This window comes from Melopsittacus undulatus, chromosome 6 (genome assembly GCF_012275295.1).
Source record: "Melopsittacus undulatus isolate bMelUnd1 chromosome 6, bMelUnd1.mat.Z, whole genome shotgun sequence".
NCBI classification, from domain to species: domain Eukaryota; kingdom Metazoa; phylum Chordata; class Aves; order Psittaciformes; family Psittaculidae; genus Melopsittacus; species Melopsittacus undulatus.
This window is the reverse complement of record NC_047532.1, coordinates 705,578-719,448: the sequence shown is the minus strand read 5'-3', so window position 1 is coordinate 719,448 and position 13,871 is coordinate 705,578. Positions and strand designations below refer to the sequence as shown.

The window sequence follows — 13,871 nt, the reverse complement described above, 5'->3', positions numbered from 1 at the left end:
CTTGCCATCCATCCATCTGCTCTTGTTTCACCATTGTCTGTCCATCCATCCATCCTCGTCCACTTGCCCCACCACCCGACCTTCTCCTCCATTTTGTCCCCACCACTCATCTGTCCTGCTCTCCCACCAGCCCCACCAACCACCAACTTATTCTCTTCATCCACCCCACCACCCAAAGTTCTTATCCATCCATCCATCCATCCATCCATCCATCCATCCATCATCTCCTCCATCTGCTCCACAATCCATCCATCCTTCTTTTCCATCGTCCCTCCATTCCTCCACGCATCCCTCCAATCCCTGCACCCATTGAGTCCTTTGCCTGGAAGTTTTGCCCCTTTGTCCTTGGGGAGGCAACTCCATTGCTTCCATAGGACTTTCCCTATCTGCTTTTGTAAGTACCCCAAAGGGCACCAATTGCAGCTAGCATCAAGGAAGAGATACTTCTGGAGATATCTATTCACTGTTCAGCCACATCCTTCTGTTAATTATTCTGATGCTGTCACACAACATCAGCACTGCAGTGCTACTGTCCCACACTATCTCAAGAGCTCGAGGGCACAGTCACTCCAGCCTGAAAGACAGTGGAGGCAAAGGCAGACAAATTTGCTGCTGTGAAGTTCTTAATGAGCAGAGCAAGCAGAAATGAGAAAAGCCACACAACACCCACAACACTAAAGCTGCAGGAGCAGAGCAGCAGACTCACTAATGGGAGTCTGCTCTGAAACAGAGTTTTGCTCTGTTTTGAAGCAAGGAAGCAGAGATGGCAGCTTTTAAGCTTATGATTTCATGCTGAGCAAACCGCAGGCATTCAGTCAGGGTTGGTACATTGTGGAATTTTTGGACCAGTGTACAAGCAGCACTGATGTAAAACACACCTGAACTGCACATCTCACTAGAATAGAAGTTTGCCACATTCACTTCCCTGTTGCTCAACATTTTGGACTGTGTTTTCTGTAGACTTTTTATACTCACTGACATTCAGTGAAGAATCAGTGTTTATGCTCCGGTGTCATTCCCTGGAGACCATCAGTCCGTGTCCGTATGTACCCAGCCAAATCCAGATTTATTGAATGACATAAATATGGATACAGAAATAATATTTACCTGTGACTGAGAGGAAGCACCGTTGTTCAGAAAGAGTATTCAAACCTTCTACTGAGGAAGAATACAGATGATTAGTTAATCAATGCAATGCCACGCTGCATCCATGAAGCCCCTCTGTATCTTCATAGCAATTAGGTTTGCACAGCTGGCAGATTTTAAAGGAGCAATTACAAGAGCCATTTTGAAAGTTTGGGAAACTCTGAACAGTGTTAAAAACTAAATATTAATTATAACAAGTATCATTCAAATGTCTTAGAGGACTCTGAGGTACTAATGAACTCTGTTAAGAGCAATAATCGGGTTTACAAATTAAACTACTGGATTATATATTAGGGAAGCTTCAGTTTGTTGGAGCTTTCTGTGTAATGAGGTTATTTTGCCTCTTGACACAATAAATCTAATTTTACATGTTTGTTATGACATCTTATTAAACTGCTTTATAGGAAGAACATTAGAGGTGCATTTTGGAACTTCTCAATGTCCAAGCTAATTTTAAAAAGACCATCAAGTGCTCTTTTACAACATGATTAATTCATTTGCTAGGAAAAAGAAATTGCAAAGAGAAAAGAAAAAAGAAAGAGATGTGGTAGTTTCTGCTTCAGTACAGTAAGAATATGTACTTATTCAGGTTGAGATTTAAAGTCTACATTTTTTATTCTGAATAGTTTGGAATATTTTTTTAAATCTAAAATCCTGAGAACTTGTTTTTCGTCACTTTTGTAACACTTCTAATCTCAAGGAAGATCACTGAAAGAACTAAACAACTGGACAAAACTTGCGAGTTTAAAATGGAAAGAGAAGCAACAATGCACTTGAATTAGTTTTCCCACTATACAAACTGTTCAGCTACCACCACCTATCACAGGACTAGATCAAATCATAAGGTACAGATATAACTGATTTCTAAGGATACATTTTACTCCTTTCTAACAGAAAACCATTTTAGTTGGTCATTATAATAAGGGCATCATCAGCATACCTGACCCCAGCATGCTGTAAAGGGTCTTTAATTCTTTTTTTGTTTCAGTTTTAAATGTTCTTAACCCATCAATCTGAAACCGCATCCTGAAACCGCTATGGCATAGACATACAATGGAAATCTGAATAATGAACCTGAAAAGGAACTCATTCAAGTCACTTGGAGTCTAAAATCAAACGCTGCCCAACAATTCTGGTGGCTACCAGCACCCCCTGTGTGACTCTGAGAGCACTATTCATAAACGAAGAGGCTATTTTTAGGCATTGTAATAGATTACTTTCCTTAATACTAGTTGGTAATTGTTAAGTTCACTTGCAAAAAGAATGTCTGAAACTGCACCTACATCAGTAAGCAGCTGGAATGATTGAGAGGAAACTGAACATTCCCAGAGATCTTCCAAAACTGTGACAAATGGTATATTACCCATTTGGGAATCTTCCACTTTTATGCAGTCTCCCTTTAATATTTAAAATTGTCACAAGTTTGAATAAATAATCTGTTGCCAAAAACATGGAAAATGCTTTCGAAAGTTAATAATTTGGCATGAGAACAGTGGACTGTGACTGAAGCAACTGCAGATATTCTTATTTGTTAATTCCTTTTTGAAAATTGAAGTATCTTGACAAATATCTAACAAAACAATTCAATATATTTCTTTATGCAGTACATATATTTAGAGATTCATAATTCCAAAGGATGCATTAGATACAGCTACATTTCTCAAATGATGTTCGTTTTTGTCAATCAGAGACAGCTTGGTTCAGGTTTAAATGGTGATTACTTTTCCAAGACAGTCACTCCTTTTGAATTATGTATACTGATTGCAGAAACTCCTATCAAACTGTTTGACATTTCTAACATCATCTAACTCTAGGTTATAAACTGATGTCATGGTAACGGGTTTAATCTAAAACAGGGGAAGTTCAGGTTAGGTATAAAGAAGTTCTTTACTGTGAGGGTGGTGAGACACTGGAACAGGTTACCCAAAATGGTGAATGCTCCATCACTGGCAGTGTTCAAAGCCAGAGTGGACAGAGCCTTGGGCAGCATCGTCTAGTGTGAGGCATCCTTGCCCATGGCAGCGGGGTTGGAACTGGATGACCTTAAAGTCCTTTCCAACCTTATCATTCTGTGATTCTATGTGATACTCTGCTAAACCACTAATGACCTTGGAAAAGTCCATGATAATAAAGCTGCTCTGACAGAAAATTACATTTGGAAACTACATTATTCAAGAGACAAAAGACTGGGAAAATGAAAATCTTACATTACATAGGATATGGGGGAGGGAGGAGAAAATATTTGGCCCTCATAGAAGCTTCTCAAATTCAGGATGCAATTTGATTCAAGAACTTTAGCGTATTCTTTTTTTTACAGAAGACAAGGGAAAGAGCTCCTCTTGCTCCCTTGCTGAACATGATCAGAAAAGGCAACCGGCAACTGCAGCTTTCCTTTGGCCTGGCAGTTTCCACACGATGATTTTGCTTTGAACATGAACAGATACCAAAATGTTTAACTCTTTTGGCAAGTAACCGATCAGCTGCTTTTCTGGCTGTTGCTGAAATGTCCTTCACTAAGTCACTTTAAAACTTGCATAACAAGTTGTTCAAGAAACATTTCTCATAAAAGACATGCTGCTGTGCCTCCAGCACTGGGGACAGCAAGGAGGGCACAGCAAAGGCTGCTGCAGGAATTCCAGACCTCCATTAAAACCTGGCTCAGATCTGCTGCTGCTGGATAGATAGTAAACCTCTGCTTCCCTTTTCAACAGTCATTTCTGACTGGAACTCAAGAGTTATTAATGGTGATATCTTAATAGAAAAGATTACACTTCTGCAAGGCACATCTGACAACCCAGAAACCACTATCTCTCCCTGCTGCAAAAAGCAGCTTTCGAACAGCTGTCAAGATCTTCACAGCAATCATTGGCCTGTGCAGGCAGGAACTCAACTTTAAATTCTATGCTAATATTTGAGCTGAAGTAATATTAAATTAAGATTAATTCTGAGATATTAAATATGTACAAATAGAACACCGTGACTGCACTGGGACGTGAAAGGCAGTTGCTTTTGCGAGCTTCAGATGTCTGTGGTACTACCAGGATTACTGTCCCTCAAATGTATATCACTATAGTTTGCTTTTCTGTTTTTTTGGGGTTTTTTTTGTTTGTTTGTTTGTTTTACTAAAACAAATGAAAGGGGTAAGTTACTATTTTCTTTTATGATTTAAAAGCCAGTTAATATTTTAAAACACTTTCTAGAGCTATATAGATCTGGTTACAAGGGCCAGTATTTTTTCCATAAGTATTTCTGAATAATAGGTTGGTGTATCTGTTACATGTTCCACATACATCACCCCTGTCATAGGCCAAAGGACCCTTGGTGTAGTTAATTTAAAATCCCACTTCCTTGATAACATTTTGATGAAATCAAGTAGCAGGTGTAATCAGTAGTTTCTTCTCATTGGGAACAATTGAGGGTAATTTTTCAAGGTCAAGCATGTGATTTCAGTGGGTATATAGAATTTCAGCAGCAGCTAGTGCTGTGACAGAAATTGTGTTTGACACTTTGAGGGTGCTTTTCCTACTGCTTCATATCAGAATTGTATTAACAGAAACATTACTTTAAATTGATCCTTGACATACTGTCTTTTCTCCAACTATAGACTCAAACCCAAGATGATTACATCAGAAAAATATGAAATGAAGCCTTTAGAGCTTACATGTCCATTGAATCTGGTCAAGTTACCTAAGTGCAGAATTTGATCTTAAACTTTATGAAGGTGGGCATGTCTTCCTCATCATAGTATTGTGTTTTGCCTTGATGTTACTGTCAGTAAGAGCAGCAGGTAGCAATATTTACATTCAGTTTGGAAGAACAGGCTTTAAGTAATGACTTTCCCTTTGCTATGAACCAACATTTCAGGGCAATCCAACTGGAAATTTGGCCTGTATAACTGGATATTTGAAAACTCAGTGTACACACACCATCCAGCCTGACTTTGGAGTCTTTCACTGTTTTCTTTAAGAGACCCTATGTGTCTATGACAGGGGCATTGGAATTTGCTGGGGACTTGTGCCCTCTCCAGGTATTTCTGTGATCTTCCAAGGGAACTAATGTAGTCCAAGTCCACTATTTTGTGTAATAAAAAAAAAAAAAGTGGAATAAATCTTATCTTTCAGGTCTTGTACTTCATTAAGCAAATGGGAAAAATAACCTTTTGGAACAAGGTCTGTTTCCCATTCTTTCTTTTAAGTATACTAATTAGACCCACTCATACATATACTTCTATTCTCAGAAATATTGAAGGTAATTTCCAGTGATAAGCAAAAATTATTTCCATAAGCATGAATTAAAAACTGAGTATCCAGGTACAGGTAAAACTTCATACCATTTTCATTATGCCTTAAAAACCAAGCTGCATCTCCAGAAAAAACTTGCATTCAATTTTCTTTATTTTTATAAGGTGTTTTAAGAGTGTTATTCATGATAAATAAAATATTAACAGTCTCCTTTTATCCTCTTTGTTGAAATATTTATAACTAATCTTACTCTTAGTGAATTGCAATGAAAATTTAATAATCTTTGTGCACCCGAGGCAACCATATTGATTAATATAGTAAGCAGGAATCTAAGCATTTCATTGTAATGTAATCAGCATCTTTACAGTGATGCTCTTAGTATCCTATGTATTTTATTAATTATTAAAGTGTAAATACAAGGCTTGCTTAAGTGATACTTCAGACTAGTTAAAGTGAGCACCAAATTGAATGTAGCAAACTGACATTCTGCATCTGTTTAAGAAGAATTCATTCCCTTTTTCTTCATAGCCTTGGACTCTGTGGTTTTGTGTGTGTTACATGTATAGATTGTAGAATATTCAACAGCAAAATAATTATGATGGTTATCAAAACTAATTCGAAATTGGATCCAAGAAATGTCTAAAGAAGACCTCTTCATGTAAGGCTGTGCTGGCTCAGCCTTGTGTTCTGTCAGTAACTGGTAATTGTGGGTCACTGGCCACTGTGAGTGTGTAAAAATCTGGAGTCTAAGGATTCAAATGGCTGCTTTGGTTCTTCAGTTGCTGGATGTACATAAGATATTGTAGTTGTAGCTTTAGCTTTTTGTAAATTCCTCTTACTAAGCACCCCTGGGTTGGTGCAAACTTTGTGTCTGCCACTTTGTGCAGAATGTATCTGCCACTCCACATGGGAAAAAGGCTTACGCAGCCTGGCAGCTGACTTTTCTCTACACAACCCATACTTTGTTGTTTGAACGGTGACAGAGGACCTAGCTCAGTGGGAGTACAGGAATAGAAAGTCTGTATGGGGAAGCATTGAGCAGTGAAAGGAAGAAAGAAGAATGTAGGAATGGAAAATAAGGAGAATTTTGAATATGCAATACAAGCATTCTATTATGAAAACAAGTCAGCATGTTAGATGTGAAGACCTGTCAGTTTGGAGCAGGGAGGGGGCTGCGAGAAATGTTGGGAAGTGAGTGGCCAGTGTGAGTCCATCTTGCTGCTTTGGTGACACTAGAGTATACTGAACTCACATAATAAATGTGCCCTCAGAAAGTGAATAGGTGTGGATGCATTGTGTGCAGAAATGGCTTAATTAATTCACTGCATTTATTACCTACAAATTATTACCCTCTTCATGACTACAACTTTACAAGTATAATGTATTACTTGCATATTTCCAGCTTTCTTCCGATGCACACTGGGATACTATGCCAGTTTGACAAAGCAGGTAAGGACACGCCTGGCTAACCACAGGAGTTATCCACATTAACATCAGTGCCCTGTCTTAGAAAAATAGATTTAGACAGGTGAATATGTGTTTCTCAAAACTAAGTCCCAGCTTTATATAGTGTTACCTAGTATAAAAGACTAAGTTTCTAAGTCCTATGATATACTGCAACTTCATTCATAGGAGATAATGCACTGAAAGAATTGCAACAGCTACCATAATCGCTAATGGTACTAGCTAGCAACTACCATTACGGCAGCAGGTTGCATTTTTTCATGTCAATAGTAAAAAATGTCTATGTCTGCTTTAAATGAAGACTCATAGCTACTGTGTGATTATTTGCATATACAAAATTACTTCTAATTTCTAGTTGGTAGAATGGCAGTTAATTAATACTTTAACTAAAGAAATCAAAGATAAATTTAAATTGGAAAGTTTTACTGCAATGCTTATTTACCATTTACTGAATGTGAACAAATAATGTTTTTTCATCTTATGAAAGCTTTATGAGAAAACACTGATGGATTCAAACAAAAGGAGAAAAATATCTTGAGTTTCACTGAAAAGAGGCATCAGTATTTTGTCTTATCTAACTTCTGTTAGGTCCAAGGGTTCATTTCCAGGGGTTTGGCATGTGCAGATGTTTCCATTTTCTGACTGGGGCAGTCAGAAACTGCTGTCAGTCATCTTTAATTTCTGACATGTATCCATTAACTGACAACCTTGTTAGCAGAAATAATGAATTCTTTAATAAGGACTTAACTAAAGAAGTACAACAATAACATTTGCTGGTGTGCTTTCTTTTCTCTGTATCTCACACCACACTTACAGTGACACTCTTCTCACTCAAGAGATTCCAAAGTTATGACCCGTGTGTATGCACATATTGATTATCTAAGTGATTGCTGCTTGACATTATTTATAATGGCTGAGAGTTGCTTGTGCAGACATCAGTGAGAATGCTCATTTACTCTGCAGAGTTGCTGAAGGTCACAAAACTTGGAGGAAGCAATATGAGAGATATTACTGATCCCTAGATAGATTTGGTTGACAGTGGTCAGTTGGTTTAAAAGTCATACTTGACACACAGATGGACCTAATTATACAATCTTCAGCCCTTTAAAAACAAATAATTTCCTTTTCTGAACTAACAGAGACCAAGTTCTACCACACACATGTAGCTGCAAAATTTGTGCTTGAAATATTTAAGTCAGATGTATTAATTTCACTGTCAGAGAGGACATCACATCAATTCAAGTTTATTCCAAGGTAAGGAAGGTTTCAAAATTCAGAATCGAAATATCCAGTATTCTTTTTACTGAAAAATCAGCAGCCTTTTATTTTTCTGATACCTTTGTCAGAGAAAAGAGGACTCCTCTAAGCTTAACAAGAAAAACTAAAGAGCAGCAGTATTTTCTTCAGATATACCCATATGGTCACCTTTAAGACAAAGATACACCTTAGCAGATACATGATAATTAGTTTCACCTCCGGTCTTCTGAAACACTAGCAGAATGTAAATAGTATACATTATAATTAATATGCAAATTAATTTTTAAAGTTTTTTATTTCATTTTGTAATCAACTAAACTACAGTTGTGGGCTCTCTAAGGTGCAATGTTAGGAACAGATGGTCATCGTTTCACCTCGAAAGAAAATTGGTGTTTGATAATGAAGTCTTGCTCACCTGCCATCTGCCATCTCTCTGCTAATGATTAGCAGCCACAAGATCATTTGTCAGAGTATACTCAAGGAAAAGCCTATCTTACACGACTTTGAGGAATCTGATGATCTCAGTTCACAAAGTAAACTAGATGTCAAATATTAGAAAGGTTATAGGTAAACTCAAGGTCTTCATGTCTTCTGTCAAACTTTGAATATTTGCTGAGATCCTGACTGGAAATATATGCAATTTTTTTTGGCCTGTATAAATCTAATGAAGTTTAACAAGGCCAAAGGCCTTCTTGTGGATCAGGCCATCCCAAGCACAGCTACAGTCTGGGTGAAGAATGCATGGAAAATAGCCCTGAGGAGAAGGACTTTGGGATGTTTGTTGACAAGAAGCTCCCCATAACCCAACAGTGTGTTCCTGCTGCCCAGAAAGCCAAGCTTATTCTAGGCTGCATCCCCAGTAGGGTCCAGGGTCCAGGACCAGCAGGTCCAGGGAAGGGATTCTCCCCATCTCCAACACTCTGAAGGAGCAATAATACAAGAGGGACATGGAGCAGAAGAGGGAAGAGAGGGTCACTGTTGGTGTTTGAGGCCAGAAGAGATGTATGAGGAGAGCCCCAAAGAAAAGCTGGGAGAGCTGTTTGCCTGTGCTAGGTGTGACTGTGTTTCCCAAACAGGGGCTGATGCTGTGAGTTACTTCTGACTGACAGCCTAAGGCCATCATCCTGCCTTGCTCACAGAGTGGGTGAGGTTGGAAGGGACTTCTGATGCTTACTTCAAGCCCTTGCTCAGCCTCTGGTGCCTTGTCCCCTCTGAACATCTCCAAGGAGATCTCTACAAGTTCTATTGGCAACCTGTTCCGGTGACTGGTTTACTTGAGAGTAAACCTTTTCTCTTAATGTTTAAATGGACTTTCCTGTCCTGTGTTTCGTTTCCTGCCCATTGCCTCTGTCTGCAGTTTTGGTTGTGCTGTGACACGGGTGCTACAAACTGTCATCAGACAGCCTGGGTGCCCTTTGAAGGTACCGCCTTTTCCATTGGCAGTGAGATAAAAACCTGGTTTGGGTTTTTGCCTTCCCACCCCTCAACCATGAATGTCTCTTCCCACATTATCCGTTTAAAATGTCACTTTCCTGGGCAATCCTGTGGGTGTCTTCACCTTTATTGAAATTCCAGAACCTGAGCTTAACTTGTTAACAATTTATGTTCATATGTACGAGGAGGAGGAACATAAAGATGATGTAAGGATAGACAGGTTTGTAAAACCAGCCATTTCTTCAAGGGATGGCTGCTGCAGCAATACCCTGCTTGCACGATGCCCTATATGAGTGTCTGTTTTGAGCGAGTTTTACACGTGACCTGCACCCTGATCATGAGTTCTTTTTAGGCTGCACACCCGCCTATCGGCCTCATCAGCATTGATGCTGTGGACCCACATCAGTGGTTTCTTGAGCTTTGAGAAAAACCCAGTTCTTGTTCTAGGTAAATATAAGAACCCTTCTGTTTCAGAGCAGCGTGCAGCCATGTGCACACTGTGTGTGCCAGAACAGACCCTTTCAAGAGCTCCAGAAGACTTTTTTAGCCTCTTTCTTTCATCTGCAAGACCAAAAACGAAAGAGAGGTTTCTGCAACTGGGAAGCAGGAGAAGAGAGCGGAGGTATGTCTGGTAATCATAGCACATGCTCCTCTGACCTTGCAGAGAGAGGAAATCCATTTACTCTCTGCTTTCATCGATTGGTCTGTAATTTGCCTGTAGTTATCCTCCCCATTTCTACATTTTACAGAATCATGGAATGGTTCATGTTGGAAGGGACCTTAAAGCTCATCCAGCTCCAACCCCTGCCACGGGCAGGCAGGGGCACCTCACACTAGAGCAGGTTGCTCCAAGCCCCTGTGTCCAACCTGGCCTTGAACACTGCCAGGGATGGGGCAGCCACAGCTTCTCTGTGCACCCTGTGCCAGCGCCTCAGCACCCTCACAGGGAACAGCTTCTGCCTCAGAGCTCAGCTCAGTCTCCCCTCGGGCAGGTTCAAGCCATTCCCCTTGGCCTGTCCCTACATCCCTTGTCCCAAGCCCCTCTCCAGGTTTCCTGCAGCCCCTTTAGGCACTGGAGCTGCTCTCAGGTCTCCCCTTCAGGAGCCTTCTCTTGTCCAGGCTGCCCCAGCCCAGCTCTCTCAGCCTGGCTCCAGAGCAGAGCTAATCCAGCCCTCGCAGCAGCTCCATGGTTTCCTCTGGCTCGCTTGAGCAGCTCCACGTCCCTCTTGAGCTGGGGCTGAAGATGTGGATGCAGGACTTTGTTTCCTCTTACATTGGCATAATGCAGAGTGACACTTTAACAGCTGGACAGATGTAGATTCTCCTACCTGGGGCCAGTAAATGAGAGCAAAACCACATCCTCTGCTTGAACAAGGAAGAAATTATTTTGTTCACCTTGTTTACGTGCTTAATTCAAGAAGTTTTTTCCCTTCCAGTCAATTACATTCACGTAATTGAAAACATTGTCCCAGGAAATCTCAGCTTGGTTTGCTTTCCTGCTCGGAGACCATTGCGCTGCTTTTTGCTTAAACAGCAATTGCTTTGCTTGCAGGCTGTTTTGCAGCAGCTCTATGGCTATGGGGAATTACCAGTGTTTTTCTAATCATCCTGTTGGATGTTGTGACAATGCAGGTCCCCGGTTTCCTCTTGACATTTGGGTACTGCCAGCAGAGTTTGCAGCCCTTGGTGTTGTCTTTGTTGAATTAGGAGCTGCACTGCTGAGGAGAAGGCAAGGCCTGGAGGGAGGGAGGGAGAACCAGGAACTGCAGGTCAGCCCCAGTATTTTTCTGTAATGAGGGTGGTAAAGCACTGGCAGAGGTTGGCCAGAGAGGTGGTGGATGCCCCATCCCTGGGGACATTCAAGGCCAGGCTGGATGTGGTTCTGAGCACCCTGATGGAGTTGAAGATGTCCCTGCTCATGGCAGGGGAGGTTAGACCAGATGACCTTTAAAGGTTTCTTCCAACCAAAACCATCCTGTGCTCATATGATTAGAACCCCAGGGAATACAGGCATTTCCCTACAGCTGCTGAGGGTCTCTTTAGAAGCCCAAGGCCACAGTTACCCTTCTTCCTTAGGGAAGGGCTTCCCGTCCTCACGCTCTTTGGTGTGTCTGGTGGCATTGTGCCCATGCCAAAGCTCGTCTTTGGCACCTTGAGCTAAAGTGCTTCGCTGACATGAGGTTAAATTCATCTGGAGGAGCCTGTTTTAATGCAGCCAGGGAGGGGAAACTGGCTTATTATTTGCAGTACTGAGCTCTGTTCAGCAGGTGGGTCACGGTAAATGTTTGCTGCCACAAGTACCAGTACCAGTGCGAGTAACACCCAGCTCTGGGCAAATGCACCTTGATTTCAACCTATTTGAACTGGTCACTTACCAGCATAGCAAGTATCACATCCTGCAGGCAAAGCTGCTCAGGTGCAGCTGATGGATCCCTGAGCCCAGCAGGAGGCCTGAGGCTGCTTTTCCATTTACCTCTAAGAGCAATGACACTGGAACCACGGCAGGACGTAGAGCTTTCGTGTGCATAACCCCAAATGTATCTGCCTTTCCTAGCCTGCCAGGCAGGCAGCGTTAGTGCCGCTTTCTAGCTCACTAAAGGGTATTATCTGCTCAACATTTTCCAGTGACAAGACTTCACCTGTACCGTAGCTGATGGGGGGCTCACAGACCAGAACACACACAGCCTATTGCACAGATCGGCTTTCCTGGCAGCCCCAGGCAGCACTCGCAGGGACAGAGGTGAGTACTTAGCCCCTGATTCCAAGAAGATGCCGTAACATGGCTGTTTCTAACTCATTTATGCCCACTTCTAAACTGTTTTATTTGCTATTTCTGAATTCTTTCTGCCATTTCTAACCCGTGTTTGGTCACTTCTAACCCTTTTAAAGCCATTTCTTAAAATTTCCCTCTTTTTTTGGCCCTTTTCTCACTCTATTTAAGCCACTTTTTTATTTTTCTAACCCATTTTTTCCCATTTGTCAGCAGCTTTAAGCCATTTTTGACCATTTCTAACACAATTTTGGCCACTTCTAACTAGATTTAAACCCATTTTTAGCCATTTGCAACCCTTATATGTCCAATTCTAACCTGGTTTAAGCCATTTTGTCCATTTCTAAACTATTTTTTCTTCTAACCAATTTTTTTTTGCCACTTCAAACACATTTTTGCCCATTTCTGAGCCTGGTTTAAGCCATTTTTCCCCATTTCTACCCTATTTTAAGCCATTTTAGTCTATTTCTAAACAATTCATGGCCATTTCTATTCCAGTTTTGCCCATTTCTTACCAGTTTTAAGCCGTTTTTGGCAATTTCTAACCCATCTTTCCCATTTCTAACCCCTTTAAAGCTTTTTTTGGGGCTATTTCTGACCTGTCTGTGGCTGTTTCTGTCCCATATTTATCCACATCTCCCGCATTGTAAGCCATTTTTGCCCACTTCTAACCCATTTTTACCCATTTCTTGATTGTTTTAATCCATTTTGGGCCACTTGTGTTCCACTTTGGACCATTTGTAAGGTGTTTTGAACCATTTTTTTCATTTTCTAACCCATGTTTGCCCATTTCTTATCTCATTTTAGGTATGGGACGCCTAAAAAAAGTCACTGAAAGAGACTAAAAGACAAGGACAGCTGGAAAAAACATGAATGAAAAAGGAAATAAAATGTGTAAAGAAAATAAAAAGCAAAAGAGAAGAATGTGATTATAAATCCCCACAAAGCAAACACAAAGCAATAAAAGTCTGAAAGAATCTCGAATAGAAGTTCCCTGAGCAACTTTGCCCCAGCCCCAATATTGCAAACTGTCCCCACTCAGCAGCTGGGGTCCCCGGAGGCTGTCAACGGGGAGGGGAGCCGCCGTTGCCCTCAGGCCGTTGCTTCTGCAGCGTGTGCTGCCACCTCGTGTCCAAGCGTCGGTACTGCAGGTGCTGGAGGTGGGGGGCACGGCGTAGCTCGGGGCACTGCTCGCTGCTGCCATCCTGTGTCCAAAGCTCGGTACTGCAGGTGCCGGAGATGCGGGAGGGGAAGCAAAGGGGTGGCTCAGAGCAAAGGGAGGTGCTGCCCTCCTGTGGCCAAAAGTACGAACTGCACCCCAAGAGGCCGGAGCCGCCCGAAGGGAACCGAGCGAAGCCGAAGCCGCCTGAGGGGGACGGAGCCGCCCGGGGGGACCGGAGTGGCTTCCATGGGGTACCAGGGGAGCCGACATCTGCCATTTGCCATTGCCCCCCCCGTTTGCCTCCGCCGAGTCCCGTTACCCCCATGATTCGCCTCGGCTCGGTACGGTCCCGCCCCGCCCCGGTTCAGCGGCGCACCCCTCCACACCCCGATAGGCT

At 41.8% G+C, this 13,871-nt stretch overlaps 1 long non-coding RNA gene across 2 annotated transcripts; it reads left to right on the top strand.

Annotated features, from left to right (window-relative positions):
- Positions 1–9,290: 9,290 nt before the first annotated feature.
- LOC117436289 (uncharacterized) lies at positions 9,291–13,211 on the top strand. 2 transcript variants are annotated; one of them, XR_004549718.1, is made up of 3 exons: positions 9,291–10,164; positions 12,168–12,282; positions 13,120–13,211. It is a non-coding gene; the product is annotated as an uncharacterized lncRNA (long non-coding RNA). The 2 variants fall into 2 exon arrangements; XR_004549717.1 differs by lacking the exon at positions 9,291–10,164 and having other exon boundaries at positions 11,684–12,282.
- The last annotated feature ends 660 nt before the right edge of the window (positions 13,212–13,871 follow it).